Consider the following 14744-nt stretch of genomic DNA (forward strand, 5'->3'; position numbering starts at 1 on the left):
CCATGAAGGCAATTTTTCAGATTTTGGGGGAAGGTTTCATGACATGTGGATTGCAGAGTGATGGTTTTGCTGGTGCGGATGGAATCAACGCTGCAATGAATTCCGATAGTCCCTCTTTCTGCTCCTTGGTGGTGGTCTGAGAGGGCCTCCTGTCACTCATGTATAACCTCCACTCCCCTGAGTTTACGTATCACTGTGTGCTGTGGTGACTCACAGATGCCCTGGGCCTGCTGACCTCCACCCCCGATGATTCCCTCTGCGCCCCCCAAAGCTGAGTACTGGAAATGAGGGGCAAAGCCATGTCCCTACCCACATAACCCCTCCCATCTGCTGTTACCCAGGGCGTGGGAGCAAGTAAAGCTCCAGGGCAGGATAGACTACTGAAGGTCAGGATGAAGTCACGCTGAAGATCTGAGTGCTGGACGTCAGTGATTTCCAGAAGTCAAAAGCCTAAGCTTGTCATGAGGTGGAAAGTGTGCAATCCAGAAGTCCAGCGACGAGGGAGCAAGGAACCAGTCCTGAGGTGTTAGGTGAGGGCAGGAGTCCAAAGGGTTGGGTTGTCCAGAAGACCAGCCCAAGTAGGCAGAGCATGCCAAGGGAGCCTGTCCTAAGCTTTATCTCAGGGGGAAAAAAGGATTCTTATTGATAAAAGAAAAGGGACTAAAGTACCTGCCCTGTTTATTTCTTTATTCTGGTTTTTCTTTTCTCCTTTCTCTCATGGTTTGTATAAAGGTTCAGTTGCTGACTGGGAGCTCAACCCAATGCTCTGTGACAGCCTAGAGGGATGGGATGGGGTGGGAGATGGGAGGGAGGTCCAAGAGGGAGGAGATATATATATACTTGTGGCTGATTCATGTTGATGCACGGCAGAAATCAGCATAATATTATAAAGCAATTATCCTCTAATGACAAATTAAAAAAAATTCAGTCACCACAGAGAACCTTCCAGATTCCAGTTAAGGCCCAGGGCAGGGCAGTCAGTTGCCAACTGTAGAGAGTACTGCTTTCCTACTGTTGGAACTCTGGATTAGAGAAATGATTTTAGCCTCTAGGATTTCCAAGCTGATGTTTTCCCAATGGAATATATGTTTTTATATTTAGGAAAAAAAGGCAAAAATGAGTTCCGTGGGCCCTAGGTAGGTAAGAGGAGGCCAGCTCTGCCTGGCTTGTGGGTGAGCAGGCTGTGTGTCCAGCTCTTGGGGAGTTCTGGTAAGACGGCCCTTTGGGGTCATGTTGCTGGCCATAGTGTGTGAGTTACCCTGTCTCCAAGGGTTCTGAAGATTGAGGGGTACAAAGTTCAACAGCAATGAAAATGGGGAGGGGTTGGGCAGGAAGAGTCTAGCTCTACGACCTTGGACCTCAGGTTACCATTTGTAAAATGGAGCCCAAAATGTCTACATTACTGGGTGATTATGAAGACTAAATAATGCCGGTATGCTATCCGCACTCAGTAAATGAAACTCCTTTTTTTTTCCTTAGGCAGTGCAGATTTTTTCTTACAACTATTATTTATTTTTTAAAATAAATAATGTATTTATTAAATATAAAAAATATATAAAACAAAAAAAACATGTCTTATGTTTTTAAGACATGGTCACTTATAACCACCACTCTTCTGAAACGCCCAAGGTCTCACTCTCCATCTTTACTTTCCTCTTCCTCTACATCTCCTCTCTGAATGTGTTGATTGTGATTATGATTTTGACTGTTAGTCACCCAGTAGTGTCCGACTCTTTGCCATCCCATGGACTGCTTGTAGCCCGCCAGGCTCCTCTGTTCATGGAATTCTCCAGGCAAGAATACTGGAGTGGGTTGCCATTCCCTTCTCCAGGGGAGCTTCTCAACCCAGAGATCGAACCCGGGTCTCCTGAATGTGTTACTCCTTCCTTGAAGTGTGGTCTCAGGAGGTCCAGCCCAGTCTCCAATACCAGGGGTCCAACTCCAGGCACCTCTGAGAAAGGGGCCCTCTTGTAATGAGAGCTCCTCTCAAGTCAAACAGACGCAGGTGCTGCCTTCTGCTCCCCTTGAACTTCAGAAGCAGGAGAAGGTTTACTCATCAGAACCCCAGGTTGTCAGCGAGGGGTTTTCTGGACCACAGACCAAGCAATTTCTGGAAACCATGCTGACCAGCAGTTGTTCCAGCCTTGAAAAATACAAGCTCACAGACTTAGGGAACGGACTTATGGTTGCCGAGGGGAAGGATGAGGGGGAAGGGATAGGTAGGCAGTTTGGAATGGAAATGTACACACTGCTATATTCAAAACGGATAACCAACAAGGACCTACTGTACAGCACATGGAACTCTGCTCAATGCTATGTGGCAGCCTAGATGAGAGGGGAGTTTGGGGGAGAATGGATACATGTATATGTATGGCTGGCTTCCCAGGTGGCTCGGGGATTTAAAGAATTCACCTGCCCATGCAGGAGATGCAGGTTTGATCCCTGGGTCAGGAAAATCCCCTGGAGGAGGAAATGGCAACTCACTCCAGTATTTTTGCCTTGGAAAAATCCTATGGACCGAGGAGACTGGCAGGGGCTACAGTCCTTGGGGTCACAAAGAGTCAGGCCTGACAGTAACTGCACACACACACACACGCATGGCTGGGCCCCTTCGCTGTTCACCTGAAGCCATGACAACATTGTTAACTGTCTGTATCTCAATACAAAATAAAAAGTTTTTTAAAAAAGATGTGAGCTCAACCTGATTTCTCAGATGGGGCCGGGGGCGGGGGTGGGGGGCTCAGCCATCTGTGGCATGTACTGAGGCTGTATAGACACTAGATGGCGCCCTGTTCCCATGCTAGGGCTCCTTCCTGGGAGCTGGACTGCCGCTAACAGCTTCAGCCCCTAGCCTGGGAAACCCTGGCTGGTTTAGAGTCCTGATACCTGACTCAGCTCAAAAAGCCACTTTCAGCCCCACGTGGGTTCACTCCCTTTTTCTTGTCTCCTTTTTCTGCTTAGGTTCTAATTGTTGCACTGCACTTCATTTTATACAGCTTCTTCGTTTCTGGGGGAAAAAGCAGGCTGTGCTTCTAAGCCCTTGTTTCAAATGCATCTCTGATGATGCACCCAGTTCTCTCACCCTTGGACCTCAGGGCCTGCCTTAGTGCCTAACTCACGTTTGGTTTTTATTGAATGAATGGATGACTTTTGAAACAATTCAGGTGAATCCTGTCATTTAAAAAGCCAGCATCTATTCAAGTTTCTAGCTGAAAATATTAGTACATAAAGGTCGCCTAGGGACAAACGACTTTCCTCTGAAAGGTCCCTCAGATGTTGTATAAGGTTTGGTTGCATGCTGATGCTGAGCGCAATTTGCCGACCAAGGGGACAATTCGGACCACCTGTGAAAAGCGTTATCAAGCTCTATCTGAAAACATTTTCCACATCTTGACATTCCGGGGACTCAGGCATCATTTTCCCTTACACATTCAGAATTCAGTGGTATTAACCAATTGGGGAAAGTTCCAGAGACTTTTGCTTTCAGGGTGGCAGTGGCAGCTCTGTGGGCAGTGGGAGGGAGCGGGTCCTGGTTGTTGAGACATGCATGGGGTCGCAGAGTCGGACACGATTGAGCGACTGATCTGATCTGAAGCCTCAACAGCTCCCCCTGCTGGCAGAAGTATATGAGGCCAGCAGTCGCGCGGCCCAATACAGGCAGGGAGAGGAGGTGGAAGGAACAAGGCTCACCTAAGTGGGGAGTCTGGGTGTTTTTTGTTCTCCTGGAAAGCTCTCCATGGGGCCTTAGACGCATTTCCTAACTTCTCAATTCAACTATTTACAAGAGTTATGTGTGCAGTTGGAGGAGGCTGGACTGTGTAACTTCTAAATCTGCCTCTGGCTGGAGATAAATTTGCCAAGAGCACAGGCTGGGCTTGAACAACAACAACAAAAGCCTGCCTGAGTCTGGCTCCACCATTTACTGGCGTAAGTTACCTTTGGCAAGTCGCCAATGTTTCTGTGGTCTGCAGGATGGTGTGGATCACGTGTCATGTGTGGTTAGGATGGTGAGCTGCTTAACACCAAGCCAGGCCTCTGCTATGGTTTACCGTGGACCCACAGGAGGGGCCGTCTCCACTCTGCAGTGGCCCCAGGATTCCCCCAGGCATGAAGCCAAGTGGTTTCTGAACCAGGGCAAACCAGAGGCCTCAGGGCTCTGATGCCTGAAACCCAAGCTTCAGTTCTGCTTGGAAAACATGGCTTTCAGAGCTTTGATACAAAGAATGTTCCCCAGATTCATTTTCCTTTTGGCTGAATGAAAGGATCAAAATGATCTTTTTGTTTTGACTTCCTATTGACTTCACATCAAATCACCCCCAAGAGGGAGTGTCATCGAGCTTGACTGTCCACTCACTCAATTAATGGCCAAATTGCTCTTGAGCAGTAACAGGAGAGGCAGCCCAGCCAAGGCCACACAGTGGCCACAGCAGCCTTGCTCAGGCAGAGAGAGCAGACCAGCCTGCAGCCCTGGGCCAGCCCCTCTGCTCTCTCACCCTCGGTTTCACACACACACCCAGGGAAGTGGACTTGTTCAGGCCCCACAGCAGGGCTGACTCCCATTTTGCATGGTCCAGGGTTCTCTGGGTACAGCTTGGATGGTTGACAGACATAGAACATTCTTTTCCTGGTCGTTGGCCAGGAATCAGAGGAGTCAGAGATTGTTAGAGGGCCTTGGCCAGGACTTTTATGCTGGAAGGACCCCTGCCTCTGGGTGCGGGCAGGGCGCCTGGAGGAGGGAGTTACAGGGAGCAGTCCTGGGGACTCTGGAGGTTGTGTGTTTGCAGTTTGGTTTGTAGGTGATACCTGGAAAGGGGCCTGAGAGACTGTTGCTCAGGGCTGCTCATTGCTGCTTGGGTGCATGTGTGTCTAACGCCCAGGGTCCCAGAATCGATGGTTTCTTCAGATCAGGGTATGCGGGGCTGGAGGCTCAGGAACTGAAAGGAATTCTGAATCCTTCAAGTTCTGCTGTGAAAGTTGGGTCCTTAAGGGAGTAAGAATGACTCAGGAGTGGGCTAGTAAAAGCGCAACACACCTGACCAGAAGCCAGATGATGTGAGCTTACATCCCTTCTGCCAGCAACTGGAGGTGAGGTTGGTAGCCTTAGGAAAGTATCTGACCTCTCTGAGAATCGGTATAGTCATCTTCTGATTTGGGATGGTGACTCCTTCCTCCCTGGATGGTGGCAAAGATTACGTAAGATTGTGAGTGTAAGAGAGAATTGCAAATTGTAAAGTGGGAGCTACTATTCTAATGCATAGACCTGGAGTCATGTGTGTTTGCTGGATTATTTGAGAATATTTGATTCTACTCTAGAAAATAAGGGAGCCAAACAAATAAGGAGGATAGATAAAAATTAGTATAGAAGCAAATGGCTTGAAAGACCAATTAGAAGTAGATAAAGAGAGTGAACCACAGCGTGAATGCAGATAGGAAGGGATGGAGAAGAGTGGGCTCTGAATATTCATGATTCGCACTAAATATACATGAGGCACGTGAAGCATCAAATATTCAGGCTATGCCAAACGTACACGAGACCCATGAGACACTCGATCTTCAATCAGCTGCCCATTGGTGACGCCCATCTGGTCCCATTCTAACCCTTAGAAACACAGATAAGCACCTCGGCTTTCAGCTGACTAAATTGATGATCTGCAGCTGTGCCCCGCTGTCCCTGCCTGAGGCTCACTGATAGAGCACCTGTGTGGCTGGGCCCAGAACCTTCTGTCTTTTACTCAAAGCCTCAGCTCTGTTGCTTGTGATCACACCAACAGCAGGAAGGGCTGATGTGGCAGCCAGGACGGAACACCCAGGATTCGGTGGTGTGGTCTTTTCACAATACCCTGAGTATCTCTCCCCAGCTTGTGTTCGCTGTTTTAAATTGATCCAGTCACCCACTTGAGCTGCGGCTCTTGCTTTGGTCTGCGAGCCCTTCGGCTTGGTGATCTGTTGGCAGTGGAGTTGGCTGCTATCCTTGCAGCAAGGTAATCCCCCCACGACACCTGGGGCCAGAAGCGGGGACTGGGCGCTGGGGGTGGGAGGACTGCATGCTTCCAACTCTCTAGCCCAGCTGCTGAGATGCGGGTGCTGTGTCTGCATGTGTGGTGGGTGGAGGGGTCCCTCAGGACTCCCCTGCACCCCCGGTCAGGTGGGTCAGCTCGCACGCAGAGTGCTGAATGATGCCCAAGAATACACTGTGGACAGCACCCCAGGGATCCTGCCACCCTTCTCCCCTTGTCCTAGAAGGACAGAAAGTCAAGTGACTTCAGCAACCACCTGACAGAATTTCCTGCTCTCCTTATTGGCCTGGCCAGTGTTTCAACTTCCTTACCATCGCCTTCCTGCAGACTCTTCTGAACGTCATCCTGAAGAGACTACGTGTCAGAGAGCAAAGAAAACTGGGTCAGTGCCCTGCCTCGGTCACGTACTCGCTGTGAGATGTACATGAGTCACCTAAACTCTGGGCCTCAGTTTCCTCATTAGTAAAACGATGCCTGACCTTGCACTTACAACAGGTGATGTTTATTCAATAACCCCAAGTACAAACAAGGCAGGTAGTTCTTTATTTTATTTTACTTACTGTGCTGCTGCTGTTGCTGAGTTGCTTCAGTCATGTCCATCTCTGTGCGACCCCATGGACTGTAGCCTGCTAGCCTCCTCTGTCCATGGGACTCTCCAGGCAAGAATACTGGAGTGGGTTGCCATTTCCTTCTCCAAGGGAATCTTCCTAACCCAGAGATCAAACCTGTGTCTCCTTCATGGCAGGAAGTTTCTTTACTGTGTGAGCCATGATTGGAAGTCCCTGTATTAAGAAGCAGTGGGAGGTTGAGGAAGAGAAGAGATCAGCTCCTGTCTGGGCCTCTGAGGGGCTGTACGGTAGTGGGACTTTCACAGCTCAAGATGCAGCAGGTCAGAAACCCCGGGTCACCCGGAAGTGACCAGTCTCTGGACAATGGGTCCCCAGTGCCTGCTCATGTCCTTGTAATGCATTCTGGAAACGCATCCACCCAGAGGAGGCTCCTTCAGGGTGACCAAATGCTCATGCCCACCCTCTAAGAAGCACCACCTCTGGGAACCTGGAAAAGCAAACAGATCATTAAATGGCTAAACAGACTTAAAGCCCAGGGAGTGAGACAAGCCTGTGCCACTGCTGCACAGGCCTTCCGAGTGATTAAATATTTGTGCTGCCAGATGCGCACTCCCATCGTCTCCCTGGACAGCGCTCCACAACCGGCAGGCTCTGCCTTCCCGCTGCGCCCCCATCAGCTGTCAGTTACTTCCATCCATCTGCTGGCGCTTGTATGACATCATCTCCATCTGAACACATGGAGCGTCTGTCGCAGGCCGCGCCGAGTTTACAGATCATTATACGTTGATTGCGTTTTTGAGTGGCTGCTTCCCTGAGCCTGTGGGGAGGGCCTGTAATTCACCAGGGCAAACTCTCAGTCACTGCCCCAGCCCGACTTACTCCAGGAAAGATTTCCTTTTAGACAGTTAATCCCCATCAGGAGTGTAGATTCCCATTAGTTTTGATCAAAGAAATTCTCTGTGATCTGTCCTACCCTTCAAGCACCATGAGTGTTAGTTTATTTCACTAATAACTGCTGCCTTTAATGTTGCTGGCAGCCCATGGGAGCTTACATAAATATCCTTTAAGCTAAAAACAATAGAAAGTGTTGCAGGGGCCTTAAGGAAGGCCAGTCTTTGAGTTAAGAGTTTGGGATTTTGAAACAGAAAGCTTTTCCACTCCTCAAAAATAATTTTTTTTTTTTTAATAAGGCAAGCAATTCAATCTTGTGAATAGGCATTTAGAAATTAATTTTTTAGAAGAAACAAAGACCTTAAAGTTCAACCCCAGGTCTTTATCTTCAAGTGTGAATTTCTCCCTCAGACTCCTACATTTTTGAAGTTCCATTTGGGGAGTACCTACTTGTCGCCTGCAGCTTGGTTTCCTAATGGTTTGTAAGAGCTCTCACTATTCACTCCCATTCGTAAGGGAAGTGGTCTTTAAAGGAGCTCAGTTTTGCTTCAGAACTGAGGTTCTTGATTGTTTGCTTGGTTTAGACAAGTGGACTCTGGGATTTGGGTAACTGACATGCTGTGGAGAAGGAAATGGCAACCCACTCCAGTATTCTTGCCTGGAAAATTCAATGGACAGAGGAGCCTGGCAGGCTCTAGTCCCTGGGGTCCCAAAGAGCTGGACATTACTGGGCAAGTTTCCCTTTCGTTTTCAGAGGACCTGGTTACCTCTTCAGTGTGTCTGACCAGTGTGACCTTATATCAGATTACCTGGGGCTTTTAATTGCACAGCTTTCAGGGGCCCATGTGGCACTTTCAGGGCATGGCATGTTCTCCCAGCTTATAGATGATTTTCTCTTGGTTGAACTTCAGAATGGTCGATTCTCAGGGAATGCAGGGAGGCACCTTCATTCACCACTTAAATCTGAAATCTGGGGCCAAGATATGAAAGTCCAAGTTTTCACACACACAAAAAATCACTAAAATGATTCTGATGTATGCAAGGTTCTGATGTTATTCAGAACTGACTTTGCTTTGCCAGATTTCATTTGTTCCCTGTTTCTTTCCAAGATGCGCTCCAGAGATAGGTTTCCAGAACACACCAGAGTCATATAAGGTACCCATAAGTTGGGCACTGGTAGCACTTACCTCTTGGCATAAAGGAGAATGCTGGGCGGTGTACATTTCTGTATCCTTCCTCTTATCCCTCTTAGATCTGCACTTTCTCCAGAGCTCCCCAATGTAAAGAGATCTGAAGATGCCTAATGTGACCTGTTGGCAGTGTGTGGGTACCTTTCTGAGAAGAGGACGAAGTGAGCATTTAGCTTCCTGGTGCTGGCATGTACACGTTCATTTTAGGGTCTTCATCTGCTTTGGTAGATAAATCACAAACATTTCCATGAATAACTGTGTCTGTTATGCAAATTGGTTTCCGTCTGCTGGTCTGTTGAGAATAATGTTCCATAATTACAACAGTTATTTACTTATGGGCAAATCAGCTTTCCTACCACCTTCTCCATTTGGGGGAGGCCTCCAGCTGCCATGGGAGCCTGTGTATCTGGAAGGGCTGGGGGGGCTCTGCCTTTGTGGGCCTGTGGTCTGAGTTTGCAGGTCCTGAGACAGAGAAGGATCCAAATGCCATACATTACTTACTTGTACATTTATCCTAGGAGTGTTTATTGAGCACCTACTTCATGCCAAGAGCTTTGCCAGGCTAGGTATTTAGAGATGAACAGACCCAGTCTTGTTCTTCATCATTCACAGTCTGGTTAAAGAGAAGTCAGCATGGTGTTCTGGTAAGGGGGTCAGTGCAAGGGGTCATGTAAGTCCAGGGGGGATCCATAATCCAGGATCAGGAAATGCTTCCAGGCAGAGGTGACGTTTTCTTACTATGCAGGTCTGTCCTGCTGTTACAGATTCCTCCAAACACCAGGGAATTTTCATTCTCTGTTCCCTCAAAATTAAATGCTGTTCCCCCCTCTTTTTGGCTATCTCCTCCCGTACATCTTCAGGTCTTCGCATAAACACTGTTTTCTCAGGGAGGCTTCCCCTGGCCTTACTCCCCACAAATCTAAATGATGATTTCTCTGGCGCTTTTCTTTCCTACATTCCCATTCCTTTACAACACAATATATGTGTATCTATGAGCCTGCGTGTGTGCTAAGTTGCTTTAGTTGTCTTTGACTCTTTGCAACCCTATGGACTATAGCCCACCAGGCTCCTCTGTCCATGGGATTCTCCAGGCAAGAATACTGGAGGGGATTGCCATGCCGTCCTCCAGTGGCTCTTCCAGACCCAGGGATCGAACCCATGTCTTCAGCACCTCCTGCGTTGGCAGCTTTTTTACCACTGGTGCCACCTAGGAAGCCCATTTGTATCTATGTGAGTCTTTAACTGTTTATTGTTCCTACCAGCTGTAAGCTCCTCAAGGTAGATTTTCCTCTGCTGTGTATATAACTGTCTGCCACACAGAAGACACTCAGTAAATGTTGGGACACGTGAATGAATTTACCCAACAAAAGCAAGTCAAGAAGCCTTCTGGATCTCAGTTTGTTCCTCTGAAAAATGGGATTCAGGTGTGCCTGCTTCATAGGATTTTAGAGTGTGGTTACCTGAGCAATGCCCCCCTCTCCCCCAAGATTTTCACATCCTTGGAACCTGTATCTGTGTGACCATATATGGCAAAGGGGACTTTGCAGATGTAATTAAATTTTGTAATTTGAATGTAATTAAACCTTGAGATGGGGAGATTATCTTAGATTATGCAGATGGGTCTGGTGTAATTGCAGGGGTCTTTGTAAGGAAGAGGCAGAGAATCAGAGGGACAGAAGGTGATGTGGTCACAAAGGAAAGAGAGACCAGGAGATGTTGTGTGACTGGCCTTGAAGGTGCAAGAAGGGGCCCCAGACCAAGGACTACAAGTTGGAAGAGGGAAGAAACAGATTATCCCAGAGCCTTCATAAGGAAAACCCTCCCTAACCCCTCTGACACTTTGAAGCAGCCCTGCAAAACTCATTTTGAATTTCTGACTTTCAGAGCTTTAAGAGAAAAAAAGGTTATTTTAAGCCTCTCTATGTGTAGTAATTTGTTACAGCAGCAATAGAAAACTAATACATGTAGGGATCCAATAAGATCTTGTGTGGGAAGACTCTCAGAAAAACACAAAGCCAGGAGTCATTATTAGTTTATGACAACTCACCCCTTGTTTATTCCATTTCTGTGCAGTGCTATGTAAGTTTCAGCGACGATAATGAGGCGAGATGCTTGAATAATAGCCTTACACCCCAAGGAAGGGTATTTTTTTTCATAGTTTATAATTGCCATAGAGCTTGAAAATCTTCCAGGTCTTATAGTTCTTAATTATGCTCTCATGCATATGTATCAATTACCCACATGCTCCTACCTAGCTTGTTACTGCAAAGATATTTTAAAATATATATATTTGGAACAGTTTCCTCTGCATGCATCTCCATCTGAAAATATCCTATGAAATATTTCACCTCCACTGCAATAATCCGTGCCGGTTGGGACATGCTTGCCAATCTTCCCCTGCACGATGAAATTAAACCTCCTCTGTTGTCTACTGCAGTCTCAAGCCTGCTCATTCTACCTGGCAATTCTCTCCTTATAACTCTCAGTGGCTTCATTGCAGATTTGGTTCTCTGGGTTTGTGTCTGCTTTGGTGGGTATGGCCTGCAATCCAGGAAGGATCAGGGATTGCCTGACCCAGGAAGTTATATTGAAATGGCAGTGCAGGGGAAAGAAAGGGTGTTGATAGTTTTGCTCACTGTTTCTCCCTATTAGAAGTGACTCTGCAGGGTCTGTACTTCTGGGCCAGTGAATTCTCAGAGAGTCTCAGTGCTAGGGAGGCAGTTTTATCTGCTGGTGAATGACTTTACCAAGTGATAGCACGTGAAGTCCTCCAGTGGCCCTTTCGTGGTGATCTTTGGATTTACCTGACTCAGTTTTCCAATTTGCAAGTCGATTTTCTTCTTTCCTGATTCTCCCTTTTCCTGCTACTCCTTTTCTTCCTGACTATTTCTCTTGTCCTGGAGCTGCCCATAAGAACTATGCCTCCTTGTCTCTGTTGGGAAAAGCATCTGTAAATCTTCATCTGGCATTTTCATCTAAAGGACCGATGGCATTCTGTGGGTGCGCTAAAACATGGTGGTCTGCCTTGATTTTTTAGCTGTTATACTGAACTTAAAAAAATTTTCTTTTGTGAAAGGGGAGATTTTACCTGTGGAACCTCTATTTTATAACGTACATGTTTTATCATTAGGTAAAACATTTAACCTCTCTCCATCTTGGTTCCTTCATCAATGGAGGTGGTAATATAAACACTGTAGTGTCACTGGGAAAATTACATGAATTACGATGCAAAATGCTCGTCACACCTGGCCTACAGTCACTTGTAAAGTACTTATTGTCTCCTCTGCCCCCTCACTCCATTCTCATGCTTGAGATGCATACATGCTCTCTGGTGGATTTGCTTTACAGAAGGATTCTGGGGTTCTAGTTGAGAGAGTCGATTTGGTTTGTCCCAGGAGAAGCCTGGGAATCTGTGTTTGGATTCCCAAAGCTGCCCAGGTGACACTGACTCGGGTGTTCTTCAGACTGTGCTTTTAGAGGCTGTTCCGTGGGCTGTAAAGACGGCGAGCTTGCACCTTGAGCATCCTCAGGGCAGAGCTGTGTGCTGCCGGTTTGTGGTGAATCACAGTGTCCGTCACAGACGAGACGCCCGACGCACACTGGTCAAAGTTCAGTGAGTACCTCCATGCACTTTCCATATTACCTGATTTATTTTTTCAAGTTTTACTCCTCACTGGGCAATCAGAAGGCTGTGTATAAAGTACACTAGTGTGACCACTCATCCTCAAGCCTGAAACATATCCTAGGCAACATTTGAGTCCCCATTCCCCTCCATTCCTGCAGGTCTACAGCTATCCATCTTTCCATAAGCCCCAGTTCCAAGCCGTGTTCTCTATGACTCCCTCTCTGGTTAGAGTTAACATTGCCCTTCTCTCCAACCAGCTTCTGCATATCATGTAAGATAATTTAACTCACACAGGTTATGTATATTCATTGTCTCTCTCAGCAAACCGCACGCTCTCAGTGGTTTCCAGACCCACCCCCCTTTCCCATCTGGACCACAGTTGGCTCAGTCCCAGCTCCATCATCTTGCTTGTGTTTATGACATGAGCTTCTTCTTTGACTGAGTCGGGTGACTGTGAGTTCTATATCTTTTCAATAAACTCTCCTTTAAGTAGGCTAGCTTGAGTGGGTCTCATTCATTCTTTATCTTCAAAAAGAAATGTGAGAAGCAATTGGGCATGTCATGGAGCAAACAGTTTACATTTGAATTTGAGATGAACCTGGGTGTACTCACCTTTCTTAAAGACGAGAGCCACAAACACAGCTTCAGAAGAAGCAGGCTGGAAATATCATGCTTGTCTGTAGCTAAGCTGAAAGCCAGTTCCTGTGTTCATGTATAAAGTCAACATTCTCTGTTACTCACAGCTGCGTGAGGGAGACTTTCCTGACTGGATATCTGACCCAGCACGACTTGGGCTCATAGCCTGCTATGGGGGAACTGCTGAGACTGAGGTTCAGTGTGGAAAGTCTTTTCTGCTGCCTCGGGAGATGGTTGTGGAATTGACAGGCACAGAAGGAATCGACCTAGCTCTTCCCTCTTCCAGTACAAGGGCAGCCTGGCCTGGCAAAGGGCTTATACAGAATTTCCCCTGTTCTTTAGGTTATTTCTAAGGTGTTAGCACCACGCCGATGCTCTTGTAAAATCACACTGGCTGCTAGTCCCCTTGGATGGTGTCTCAGCCACCAGCTCTAAACGCCTTCAGATGTTCGAGCCAGCAGACCCTGCACTGTCCTCGTTGGCCAAGGCACTGTCACCTGGTCAGCAGGTGCTTATGGAGAGTCCCCGGGTGCCCATCTCTGTACCAGGCGCTCTTGCATTTGGCTTATATGTGTGAAGAAAACTGTTAATTGCCCGCTGGACGTGCTGTTCTGGAAGGGTTCTGACACTTCGGCGAGCATTGCCAGGGCAACCAGACCAAGAGTCTGTTAGTTAATTAACATTGCAGTGATCGCGCCCTATTCTAGCTTCTAGAGAAGAGGAAGCTGGCTGGGATGTTTTCATCCTCTGTGAGGGGTGGGAGGGAGAGAAACAAGGAGTTTCACAGTAGAGGCTTTTTCTCAGTTTAAGGCCAACTGGGACCAGACACGGAGAGAACTGATGTTGCAGAGAGTTACAGACAAAAGGAGTTCAGCTCATAATCATGTGGATGTTCAGCAGAGAAATGGTTGAGGGTTTCTTAGGACAGAAGGAAACCACAGCACTAAGGGTCTATCAAGGGCAAAGCTTAATTGCTCTGGGGTTGAGCTGGGGTCCAGGTTTCATGCAAAGGTTAGCCTTCCAATCAGGGCTCCTGAGAAGATCACTTAGAAGGGCTTTTGTAGAAACAGTTGGGAATTCATGAAGAAAGACACGCCCATGTGGATTTTGTTTAATTTTGTGTGTATGTATGTCATCACAGAAAGCAAGGAGTGACTGTTCAAGTTCCTCATGGATTATCTGGGGCAATCACTCTTTGGTTTTTGTGATCACACACACACACACACACACACACAATTAAACAAAGACTGTGCCCATAATGGGCTTCCCAGGGGGCGCTTGTGGTAAAGAACCTGCCTGCAATGCAGGAGACATAAGAGATGGGGGTTTGATCCCTGGGTCAGGAAGATCCCCCGGGAGGAGGGCATGGTAGCCCACTCCAGGATTCTTGCCTGGGGAATCCTTGGACAGAGGAGCCTGGCAGTCTACAGTCCATGGGGTCACAAAGAGTCAGACACGACTTAGCACATGCCCATAATGGTTTTTGACATAGGGATACAAATCATTTCTGCTCATAGTCCTGGCTGCCTTTTGGTGCTCTGAACCCCATTATGCAACCAAAGGTCTTTGGAATTAGGGTGGACTCCTAAGGAACTCATTTATAGGTTGGGCACAGCCAATCAGATTCTATCTTCAAGAATTGCACTAAAAAACTGAATTAGTTGCTAGTCAGGAGCCTGTTTGGGGAGGGCAGGACACGGTCACCTGTGCTAGGCAGCCATGTCGGCACGAGCACCCAGACACAGAGAAAGCACTCGGGCAGCAGAAGGGGCAAGGGTTATTCACTTATTCATTCACCCACCCATTCATTCTTCAC

General features: G+C 47.4%; 1 long non-coding RNA gene across 3 annotated transcripts; it reads left to right on the top strand.

Annotated features, from left to right (window-relative positions):
- Positions 1-3616: 3616 nt before the first annotated feature.
- LOC123328567 lies at positions 3617-12785 on the top strand. Of its 3 annotated transcripts, none has more exons than XR_006543483.2 (4): positions 3617-3927; positions 5859-5981; positions 6244-6399; positions 8747-8919. It is a non-coding gene; the product is annotated as an uncharacterized LOC123328567 (long non-coding RNA). The 3 variants fall into 3 exon arrangements; XR_006543484.2 differs by lacking the exon at positions 3617-3927 and adding an exon at positions 10305-12785 and having other exon boundaries at positions 5514-5981; positions 8747-8828; XR_006543482.2 differs by lacking the exon at positions 3617-3927 and having other exon boundaries at positions 5602-5981.
- The last annotated feature ends 1959 nt before the right edge of the window (positions 12786-14744 follow it).

Source organism: Bubalus bubalis, chromosome 12, assembly GCF_019923935.1.
Source record: "Bubalus bubalis isolate 160015118507 breed Murrah chromosome 12, NDDB_SH_1, whole genome shotgun sequence".
In the NCBI taxonomy this organism is placed as follows: Eukaryota; Metazoa; Chordata; class Mammalia; order Artiodactyla; family Bovidae; genus Bubalus; species Bubalus bubalis.